At 40.5% G+C, this 10,740-nt stretch overlaps 1 long non-coding RNA gene across 1 annotated transcript; it reads right to left on the bottom strand.

The window, feature by feature from the left end:
* Positions 1–233: 233 nt before the first annotated feature.
* On the bottom strand, positions 234–2,554 carry LOC134066466 (uncharacterized). The gene is made up of 4 exons (XR_009936445.1): positions 2,236–2,554; positions 1,606–1,699; positions 1,278–1,385; positions 234–1,153 (listed from the first exon to the last, which is right to left on the bottom strand). It is a non-coding gene; the product is annotated as an uncharacterized LOC134066466 (long non-coding RNA).
* Between the last annotated feature and the right edge of the window lie 8,186 nt (positions 2,555–10,740).

Genomic DNA, 10,740 nt, shown 5'->3' with positions numbered 1-10,740 from the left:
TGTACCTAAAACGGTACAAATGCTTGTCGCTGGGGCAGTACCCTTTTGAAGTACAATAATGTACCCCTAATGCAGGTACCGTTTGGTACCCTAGCCATTTGTACCCATCAAGGTACACTTGTGTACCTGCAATGACCGAAATGTACCTGTGTATATCATTACAGCATAGCAGCCTTAAAAGGTACTAATCTGTACTTTAAGGGTACAACCCCAGTGAAAATTTAAGGTGGTATAATTGAAATGTATTCACACAACCAGTAAGTAAATTAAAATGTTTATTCTGAGAGAAAAATCACTTTGTGATATTACACACAATACTCCACATGAATACAGGTACATAAAAGTTAACACATTCATATCAAAACATCAAAGAATCTTACATTAATCAATATGCATATTAACGTAAAACATGTTGTAACTCTTTATGTAAGTGTAAATATAAAACAGTTTGATCTCCAATATTTTGCTTCCACATTGTGTTTATATGCAGAGGGAAAAAAATGATTAACTTGCACCATAGGTGATCAACATTAATAACCTTGATCTATATTATACCAATATTTGAGTTAACCACTTCACACAAAAAAACCTTGCATGCTTTTAAGTTCATGTTAATACTAACATATGAGATGAAAATGTAGTATCTGCTTACCGTCACCATTACAAATGCATTAAAATGTTACAAGAGAAAAGCTCCCAGCACTATCGCATCTTGTGCTTGTCACTTAAGGTTTTTACAAAACTAACATTGTCCTTGCAGTAACTTTGCAGTTGCTATAATCTTAGAATTCTCATGTTTGGATTCACAGTGCATACACTAATTGAGTAAAAGATACGCGTCTTGAAGTGTGATACAATGAGTCACAATGACATCATTGAGTAGTATCTCAGAAAACAATGTGAAAGCCTAAGCAAATATTAGCAAGCCTATAAACATATACAATATAAACACACTCCAATCCTTCCATTTGGGTAGAATGAGGCGTGCCATTAAAAAGCCAAGAGTCTCAAAAGGCACTAAAGTTCAATATCAAAAACTGGCAGAAATCCAACAAATTCTTCAGGAGGACTTCGACTGGAACCTTACTTGATCTACAGGACGTTGACATATTTTCAAGCAGTGGTATCACCAATGACAGCAGGGGTTGTACGTCTGTTGAAAGCAAAATGTAAACACAAACCTCAGAATTAGATATTTTCAACCACACAAATAAATAGCCTCAGACAGATTGTGTAAAATACACATGTATGCAACTACAGTATGTCAATCCACTCACCTGGCATAGATCATTGCTAAGTCATTGCAAGTTCCGTGGACTGTCTGACTCTCCCAAAACTTCTCCATACATCCTTTTCACCTTATATTCATAAAGCTGCCCGCTCCGCTATGCGTTTGAGAGAGAAATGGCATATGCAATACATTAATATAAATTTAAAAAAATTACACAATGAAACAGCACAAGATGACCCTAAGCAATAATTTCTCCTGGACAAACTAAACAATCTAAAAATTGTCTGTATTATTTTCATTTCTATGTGTATTTAACATCAATAAGAAAAATACTATCAATACACTAAGAAAAACGACCAAGTTGTGTTACTTACGTAGCCATTCCTTCAGTAAAAGCAGAGCCATAGTTTTCTCTATCACTCTGAGTAGAGGTACTTCCACACGCCAACATTCTGCCTTGGTGGTTATCTGTGTGAGAGGGATTAACGTTAGCAGCTAGCAGAACCATAAGGTTGGTTCATAAGGTTAGGTTACTAGCGAGTGCTAATGTTAGCCTTTAAGCCAATTTGACTCAACAGTATTCACTAACTTCACATTAAAATGGGAAACAGTGATAAAACACACACAAAATACCTTTCCTTAACATCTATCATGATAGTCATGCATTACCGAAGGCGTTTGAACACCGTTTAAAAATATTCATAGCTAACATAGGCTACGTTGCTAGCGAATGCTAATGTCAGCCTATTATGCCAACAATTTGACTCAGTTAACAGTATTCAATATTTACAAACCCGAATTTCGACAAATTGCAACTATACCTTACCTCATGCATTACTGAAGGCATTTGAACACCGTTTCAAAATATCTGAATATAGCTAACATGACATGGGCTACGTAGCTAGCGAATGCTAATATGTTAGCCTTTAAGCGAACAATTCGATTCCGTTAACAGTATTCAACATTTACAAACTGAATTTCGATAAATTGCAACTACATCTTACCTCTGAATAGCGTTGCCTCCTGTTCCATAAAGATTATGCCAGCACCACAGCACGTTTCCCCACACCAAGCTCCTCTGCTGAAAACTGCTCCTCCATTACTTTGAGTGAGACGAAAAAATAACGGTTGCTCCCGAATCTCCTCCCCTATCAACTTCTGAGTGACAGTCCATGGGCTTTTTGTACCCATAGGTACAATATGGTCCCTTGGTGAAAAGGTACATTATTTATGTACCCGAAATGGTACCTATTAGTACCAATACAAGGTACAGGGTCAAAATTGTACTTGAAAGAACGAAAATGTACCCCAACAGTACCCCTATTTTTGAGAGTGCATAAGAAAGGCCCAAGTAAATAAAGAAACAGTGGTGGCAGTTTTTTTTGACATAGAGAAAGCCTACGATATGATGTGGACAGAAGGACTTTTAATTAAGTTAAATCAGATGGGAGTCAGGGGAAGGATGTATAGGTGGATCAGAGCTTTCTTATCTGAAAGAACATTGAGGGTGAGAGTAGATGGGGAAATAAGTGGAAGTTTTAGAGCAGAAAATGGCACTCCTCAAGGAAGCATTGTTAGTCCCCTATTATTTGCTATAATGATAGACCAGATATTCAAAGATGTGAGAGGCCCAGATGGAGTAGCGTTGTTTGCAGATGATGGTGCAATGTGGAAAAAGGGGAGGAACATAAAATATATTGTGAACAAGATGCAGGAGGCTGTGAATGAGGTGCAACAGTGGGCAGTGCAATGGGGTTTTAGAATATCAATAGAGAAGACTAAGGTTATGTTCTTCTCAAGGAAAAATATTAACCAAGAGTTGAAAATAATGGTGGCTGGTCAAGAACTGGAGAGGGTGGAAACCTTTAAATACCTGGGAGTCTGGTTTGACAAAAGGTTGACATGGGCACATCATATCCAAAAGATGGTAGACAAGGGGAAAAGGATATTAAATGTCATGAGGTGTCTGGGTGGAGTGGATTGGGGTGCCTCTAGGTCAGCATTGGAGACCATTTATATAGGCCTAATGAGATCAGTGTTTGACTATGGATGTATAGCTTATGGGTCAGCCTCAAAGTCAAACTTAAATAAACTTGATGGTATGCATAATCAAGCTATGAGAATCATCAGTGGAGCAATTAAAACATCTCCAATAGCCGCATTGCAAGTGGAGGTGGGGGAGATGCCCCTGCATCTAAGGAGGGACCAGCTGGCGCTGGTATACTGGGCAAATGTCAAGGGACATAAAGAGAACCATATGTCCCAGTCAGTATTAAGGGAATGTCAGGAGAGAGCAAGCATAAAGGTAAAAAGCTATGGGTGGATAATAAAGAATAAGGTGAATGAAATGGGAATTGGTTCTCTAAACATCAGTCCTACTGTGGCATATCCAACAGTACCTCCCTGGATATTAGAGGAAGTGAAGGTGGATCTAGGGCTCTTGGAGGAAAAGAAGGAGGAAGGAGTGGACAAATACAAGGTAAACAGTTATATTACAGAAAAATACAGGCAATGTGTTAAGGTTTTTACAGATGCATCTAAAAGTACTGACAGTAAAGTAGGGGTTTCTTATGTGATTCCTGAAATGGACCTAGCTATAGCGAAAAGACTGAGTGATAACCTAGCTGTGTATACAGCTGAAATGGTGGGCATATGGCTAGCTTTGCTGTGGCTAGAAAGTAGCAACTATATGGAAGCAGTGATTGCCTCAGATTCAAGTGCAGCTCTAATAAGCATCCAGAACTTTCAGTCTGAGTCAAGGGAAGACCTTATAATAGAAATTCTGCAATTAGCATATGGGTTGCAAGCGTCAGGAAGGAGGGTGACGTTCATATGGGTTCCAGCTCATATAGGTGTTGAGGGGAACGAGCTGGCTGATGAACATGCGAAAAAAGCAACAGAAAAAGAGGATATAGACATTAACATCAAATACAGTAAGGCGGAGGTAAAAAGTATGGTTAAGGCTAGGATCACACATAAATGGCAGCATATATGGGACAATGGATGCACAGGGAGACACTTGTATAGAATACAAGGGAAAGTGGGGAAAGGCACACACACTACCAGGTCCAGGTGGGAGGAGAGTGCACTGACAAGATTGAGACTGGGTCACACAAGACTTAACAGCACATTATTTGTAATGAAAAAACACGATAGTGGTCTCTGTGAGTATTGCCAGAGTCAAACGCCAGAAACGGTAGAACATGTTATTCTCTTGCAATAAATACCATCAAGCAAGACAGAGATTGAATGATCAGCTGGTAGCAAATAATGTGTCCTTTGATCTGAAGACAGTATTGCAAAGTAACTCAGGGGATATTTTTGGTTTTTTACTTTCTTTTTTGAAAGATACAAATCTCCTGAAAAGAATATAAAATCTTTTTTTTTTTTTTTTTTTTTTTTTTTCTAATTTGTTTTGTTTTTGTTTGTTTTGTTTGTTTTATTTATTTGTTTATTTGGGTTATACTAGTGCAGACAAAGATCCTTGAATATCCTGAATATCTCTGTAGAGTAGTGAATCCTGTTCCGTACTCCAGTCAAGTGGTGGCGGTAATGCACAAAGAAAAGGTGCCAACCGCCAATAAAATCAGAAGAAGAAGAAGAAGAAGAAGAAGACCTCAGGCAGACTTGTTTGAGCTTCTGAGGAGCGGAAACCCGACATCAAAACCAGTCTCAGGGTAAGGGCCTGCAGGGGTGTCAAACTCATTTTCACCGAGGGCCGCATCAGCCCAATGGTTGCCCTCAAAGGGCCAGATGTAACTTCTAAGATTTGTAGCACCAGCCACAAAATCTTTAGCATCGGTAAAACTTCTAAAATCGAGAAGAGCAAAAAGTATCAGCATGACATGTTCTTTTTTATTATTGTTATGTTTTGTAAAAACAAAACACCACTGTCAGTTCCATACAGTTTGACTTTTCAATGAGGGTCACTGGTCAGTCAGGAAGAGATCATGCCATGGATTCTTTTTTTTTTCATATTTCTGAGTTTTTAGATTCGAGTATATTCAACTTTACTGTCATTGCACGAGTGAAATACCAGTAACGAAATGCAGTTTTTACATCTAGCAAGTGATGCAAACGAGTAGGCTAACTGTCATGTCAAAAAGTGCATCCATATGAAATGCGTCACTAGCCTACACCGTTCCATACACATACAGTAGAAGCGAACGGTCCCGGTCGACTTTTTCTTTGAAGTTTTAAAGTTGAAAGGTGTTGTGTGGATTCTATGTTGTTCGTTTTAAACTGAAATGAAAATGCAAAGCAACAGGGCGATTACTACAAACTTCTAGCATACCTCTGCTTGCCTGATATGAATGCACCTCTTCTCGGTCAGAATAGGCTTATTTTCGCTTTTGGCCAAACAATCACTTGCTCGATTAGCAAGGATTTGGAGCTGGATTTTTTGGATAATAGGACTACACACAATTATACATGCCTTTTAAACGTAGACGTAAACGTATCACGTAGTTTACAACTTACATCGATTCCCCTCTCAAAGAAGCACACGCACTTCAAACAATCATGCGTTTCACAGGCAGGCTAAACCGAGCGCGTAATTTAGGCGCTCCGTTCGCTAAAATAGTTTAGAATACTGGTCTATTTTGTTTTCACACGTACACGTTGCTATCACATCTGATGTAGCCAGTTGCACTGATCATAGAGGAAGGTGGTTGATGTTGCCTCCCTGTCAGTCTCACATGCGTGCATTGTATTGCATTGTATTGCAGTGTATTGCCTATACGCAAAAACTGTATCGGACCTTTTAAGCTCTCGCGGGCCACATACTGTATCAGACCCTTAAAGCTCTCGCGGGCCATATGAAATGACCTGGCGGGCCGCATCTGGCCCGCGGGCCTTGAGTTTGACACCTGTGGCCTACGGCCACCCCTTTCACAAAAGTAACCTCTCTGTTTTGCCTGTTGAAGACTGTTGGACTGTGTGAGCCTAGTTGGAGTGGAACTTTCTGGATTGGACTGTGCTGCAACCAACTGGAGCGAGAGAAGAAGGCCAGGACTTCCAGGACAACCGATCAGGGGTGCGTTTCCCAAAAGCATAGTTAGTGTGCTATTGTTCTTCCTATTATTATCAAATTTATTAGTGTGCTTGCAAAAGCACACTATTGTTATCCGTGCGTTTCATATACTTATTTATCTCAAGTCCAACTTTTGTCTCCCTATCTTGTCCTAGGGATTTAGAGCTAGAGACGCCGTTCCACCTCTCACGCGTGGGTCCTGATGCGAGGATGGTGGCTTGTATACAGCTTTTTGATACGGCATGTCGTTCTCCCGTTATTCCAGTTTTTCCGGTCGATTTTTTCCCATAGGAATGAATGGAAAAGCGATTTTTGATCGCTGATGCCCACACATTTTTCCACCAGTAGCCCAAACCGTAAGACATAAAGTCATGAAATTTGCTATGCTGATAGAGGAGACTACCCTGATTGACACCACCAGGTTTCATGCTCGCCACTCTCACGCTCTAGCGCCACCAACTGGTCAAAGTTGGAAAACACGTTCATGCCCGTAACTTTTGATCCGTATGGCCGATTTTGATAAAACTTATACCATTGGAATCCTCTGACCTAGCCGATTCCAACGCACCATGTGACGTCATTTTCCGCCATGATGGATTTTCCACCATTTTGAATTTTGTCCAAAGTCAAAGTAAAGCGACTCTGGCCGCATAGTTCATCCGATCGTCATGAAACTTGGCACGCGTGATCTACAGACCAAGGCGGATCAACTGCCTCGATTTCATCTTCAAACGTTCAAGCGTTCGCCTGTGACAACCAATTAAATTCAGCGAGCGAAGCCACCAAACAGGAAGTGTGCCTATCTTGGAAATCCTGTGACGTATGAAAGCCATATTTGGTGGGATGACTTGAGATCCCATCCAAAGCACCCTCAATAAATTTGGTGTTATTTGGTCTTTCGATGGCTCTATAATTAGCAAAAACGTGTGTGTTGGCGAATGTATACTATTACGCAGAATAGCTCATCTTAAATTGCTCAAGTAATGCCAAAAGGACATTCCAGAGTGATTTAAGATACAATGTTGATATTTAAAAAAAAAAAAATCAAAGTATGCCAATTCTTGCAAAAGGAACTGGCACAGGTCCCATTATACAGTAGCTTTTGTAACACGGTTTAGCCCTGCTCCATTATACCGCAACATCTTCTCACGCTCTTCGTCTGAACTGATCGTCCGAGAAGGTCTACAATTGTGCAACTCTCAAGATCGATTTGGATTGTCGGCAACGATGTCTCATCCCGAGACTGGGTAGATCTTAACGACGCCATGGCCTCGAGAGGCAAGTACGGACTTAATCGTTGTTAATGTACCTTGAAGTCCAGGTGCTATTTATGGTGGCAATCACACGAGCTTTCACTGTGACGGTGTTTCGTTTTTGACAATTTGCAATAGTTTCTCTTCGTAATGAATTACTATTTAGGAGATTGTAATGATTACAGGACATCGTTTGATATATTTGTGATGTTTTGAGATTTTATTTCTTGTTATAGCCTATACCAATATTGACTCCGAGCATTCTGGGTAAATCACGTCGCTTGTTTTCCTGTTAAGTTTCGTTTTCTGTTGTGATGATGAGCAGACGGCTGTGCACTGAAAAAAGAGATAATTAATTTACCCTTAGACAATTCCTGCAGTTATCCTAAGTATAATCCAGTCCTTGACATTCAGAGATGCAATCATTGACGAAAAGTAAGTTTGATGTTTAGATCGAGTTAATTCACACTGGTATGCAAGAGGTTTGCTAATACACTTAAACTTGCTCTTGACATGATTTCCATGAAGTAATATACTGTAAGTGTTCTCTGAAATTATAATACTTCATGTGTTTAGTTTAAGAATCTACTGTTTAGCGTTTCTACTGTAAGGACGTAGACTAGTCTAGCATCTCTGTAGCCTACTCTTCTTTTGTTGAGGTGTTGTTGCTTAGTGACGCCCTCTCGTGCAGCCTCATGTTAGTTCATTAGAGACGTTAGATCTAGTAGTATTACCACAGTGTTGGTGAAGTTCATGACGTTAGTTTTGAGTGAGTTTACTGCCAATTACCTTAAGTTGAAGTTGTGTGCGTGTATGACAACAAAAGTAAGTGAACGTAACCTTCGGTCATGTGTATTGGGAGTGGGATGTATCTTTCACGTTGATATGCAAGGACTTAGCATGCTAAGCGGAGCATTAGCATTAAGGTTTTGAATGAAGGAAGCCTGTTAATGTTACTACTTGTGTGAGAAGTTGTGCTCATAGAATGAGAGATAGCGATACAGTTTATTTAGTGACCATATTAATGACAGTTTATTTGGTTCTTTAAAGACCATTATACATTATAGATTTATTCATGCTGTTGTATGGTGGAAGAAAACTCAATAAAGAAAATATAGCCGCAAGCGGCGATGGCGGGCCCGAGCACCTGCGGTGCGGAGACCTGTGAAATTTCGGAATCTAACAAAGCAACATGTGCGTGTTGGTGGGCATGTGCATGAGCAACACATATGCCCACCAAATTTGGTCAATTTTCCTGAATGTATGTGTCAACCACAACAGACAACACGCTAGGTGGCGCTATAGAGTCCCTAAGCCACACCCTAGGCCAGAGCTCTGTCTGTGACTATCGATAGCAATAACGCACAAGCCCACCAAATTTGGTTCATTTTCGTGAATGAGTGTGTCAACCACAACAGACAATGCGCTAGGTGGCGCTATACAGTCTCTAAGACACCCTTGGCCAAAGCGCTGTCTCTGAATAGCTATAGCAATAACACACATGCCCACCAAATTTGGTTCATTTTCCTGAATGTATGCGTCAACAACAACACACAATCTGCTAGGTGACGCTATAGTCCCTAAGCCACACCCTAGGCCAGAGCTCTGTTTCTGACTAGCGGCAGTAATAACAAACAAGCTCACCAAATTTGATTCATTTTCGTGAATGTATGTCAACCACAACAGGTAACACACTAGGTGGCGCTATAGAGTCCCTAAGCCACACCCTCAGCAAGAGCTCTGTCTCTGAATAGCTATAACAAAACACATGCCCACCAAATTTGGTTCATTTTTGTGAATGTTTGTGTCAACCACAACAGACAATGTGCTAGGTGGCGCTATAGAGTCCTTACACCACACCATAGTCCAGAGCTCTGTCTCTAACTAGCAAAAACAATAACACACAAGCCCACCAAATTTGGTTAATTTTCGTGAATGTTTGTGTCAACCACAACAGACAATGCGCTAGGTGGCGCTATAGAGTCCTTAAGCCAAACCCTCGGCCAAAGCTCTGTCTCTGACTACCGATAGCAATAACACACAAGTCCACCAAATTTGGTTCATTTTCGTGAATGTATGTGTCAACCACAACAGACAACGCACTAGGTGGCGCTATATAGTCCCTATGCCACACCCTAGGCCAAAGCTCTGTCTCTGACTAGCCATAGCAATGAGACACAAGTCCACCAAATTTGGTTAATTTTCGTGAATGTTTGTGTCAACCACAACAGACAATGCGCTAGGTGGCGCTATAGAGTCCTTAAGCCACACCCTAGGCCAAAGCTCTGTCTCTGACTACCGATAGCAATAACACACAAGTCCACCAAATTTGGTTCATTTTCGTGAATGTATGTGTCAACCACAACAGACAACGCACTAGGTGGCGCTATATAGTCCCTATGCCACACCCTAGGCCAAAGCTCTGTCTCTGACTAGCCATAGCAATAAGACACAAGTCCACCAAATTTGGTTCATTTTCGTGAATGTTTGTGTCAACCACAACAGATAACATGCTGCTAGGTGGCGCTATAGAGTCCCAAAGCCACACCTTAGGCCAGAGCTCTGTCTCTGACTAGCGATAGCAATAACACACAAGCACACCAAATTTGGTACATTTTCATCAATGTATGTGTCAACCACAACAGACTATGTGCTAGGTGGCGCTATAGAGTTCCTAAGCCACACCCTAGGCCAAAGCTCTGTCTCTGACTAGTAGTAGCAATAACACACAAGTCCACCAAATTTGGTTCATTTTCGTGAATGTTTGTGTCAACCACAACAGATAACATGCTGCTAGGTGGCGCTATAGAGTCCCAAAGCCACACCTTAGGCCAGAGCTCTGTCTCTGACTAGCAGAAGCAATTCCACATGTAGCTGCCAAATTACATCCAATTCCTAACCTTTTTTCTGCCTATAACACCAACTTCCTGTTTCTTAATAAAACGCCATAATTCAAACCTTCGCCATTTCAATATACTTCAAAAATTCAAAAATCTGGTCGCAATTCCTCTCGGGCAACCCCTCAAGATAATTTTAGTGCTGATATGACATGATTTCGATAAACCGTCTAGGAGAAGTATTTCAAAATACGTGATGTGCAAAAATCATAATCATAATCATAACTCAAATTCCTCTAAGATTCACTATATAGTTTAAATGTAAAAGTTGTTCAGATTAATGCAACACATATGCGTACCAAATTTAGTTCATTTTCGTGCATGTAT

The sequence above is a fragment of the Sardina pilchardus genome, chromosome 19 (assembly GCF_963854185.1).
Source record: "Sardina pilchardus chromosome 19, fSarPil1.1, whole genome shotgun sequence".
Taxonomy (NCBI): Eukaryota; Metazoa; Chordata; class Actinopteri; order Clupeiformes; family Clupeidae; genus Sardina; species Sardina pilchardus.
This window is presented reverse-complemented; position numbering and strand designations above follow the sequence as displayed.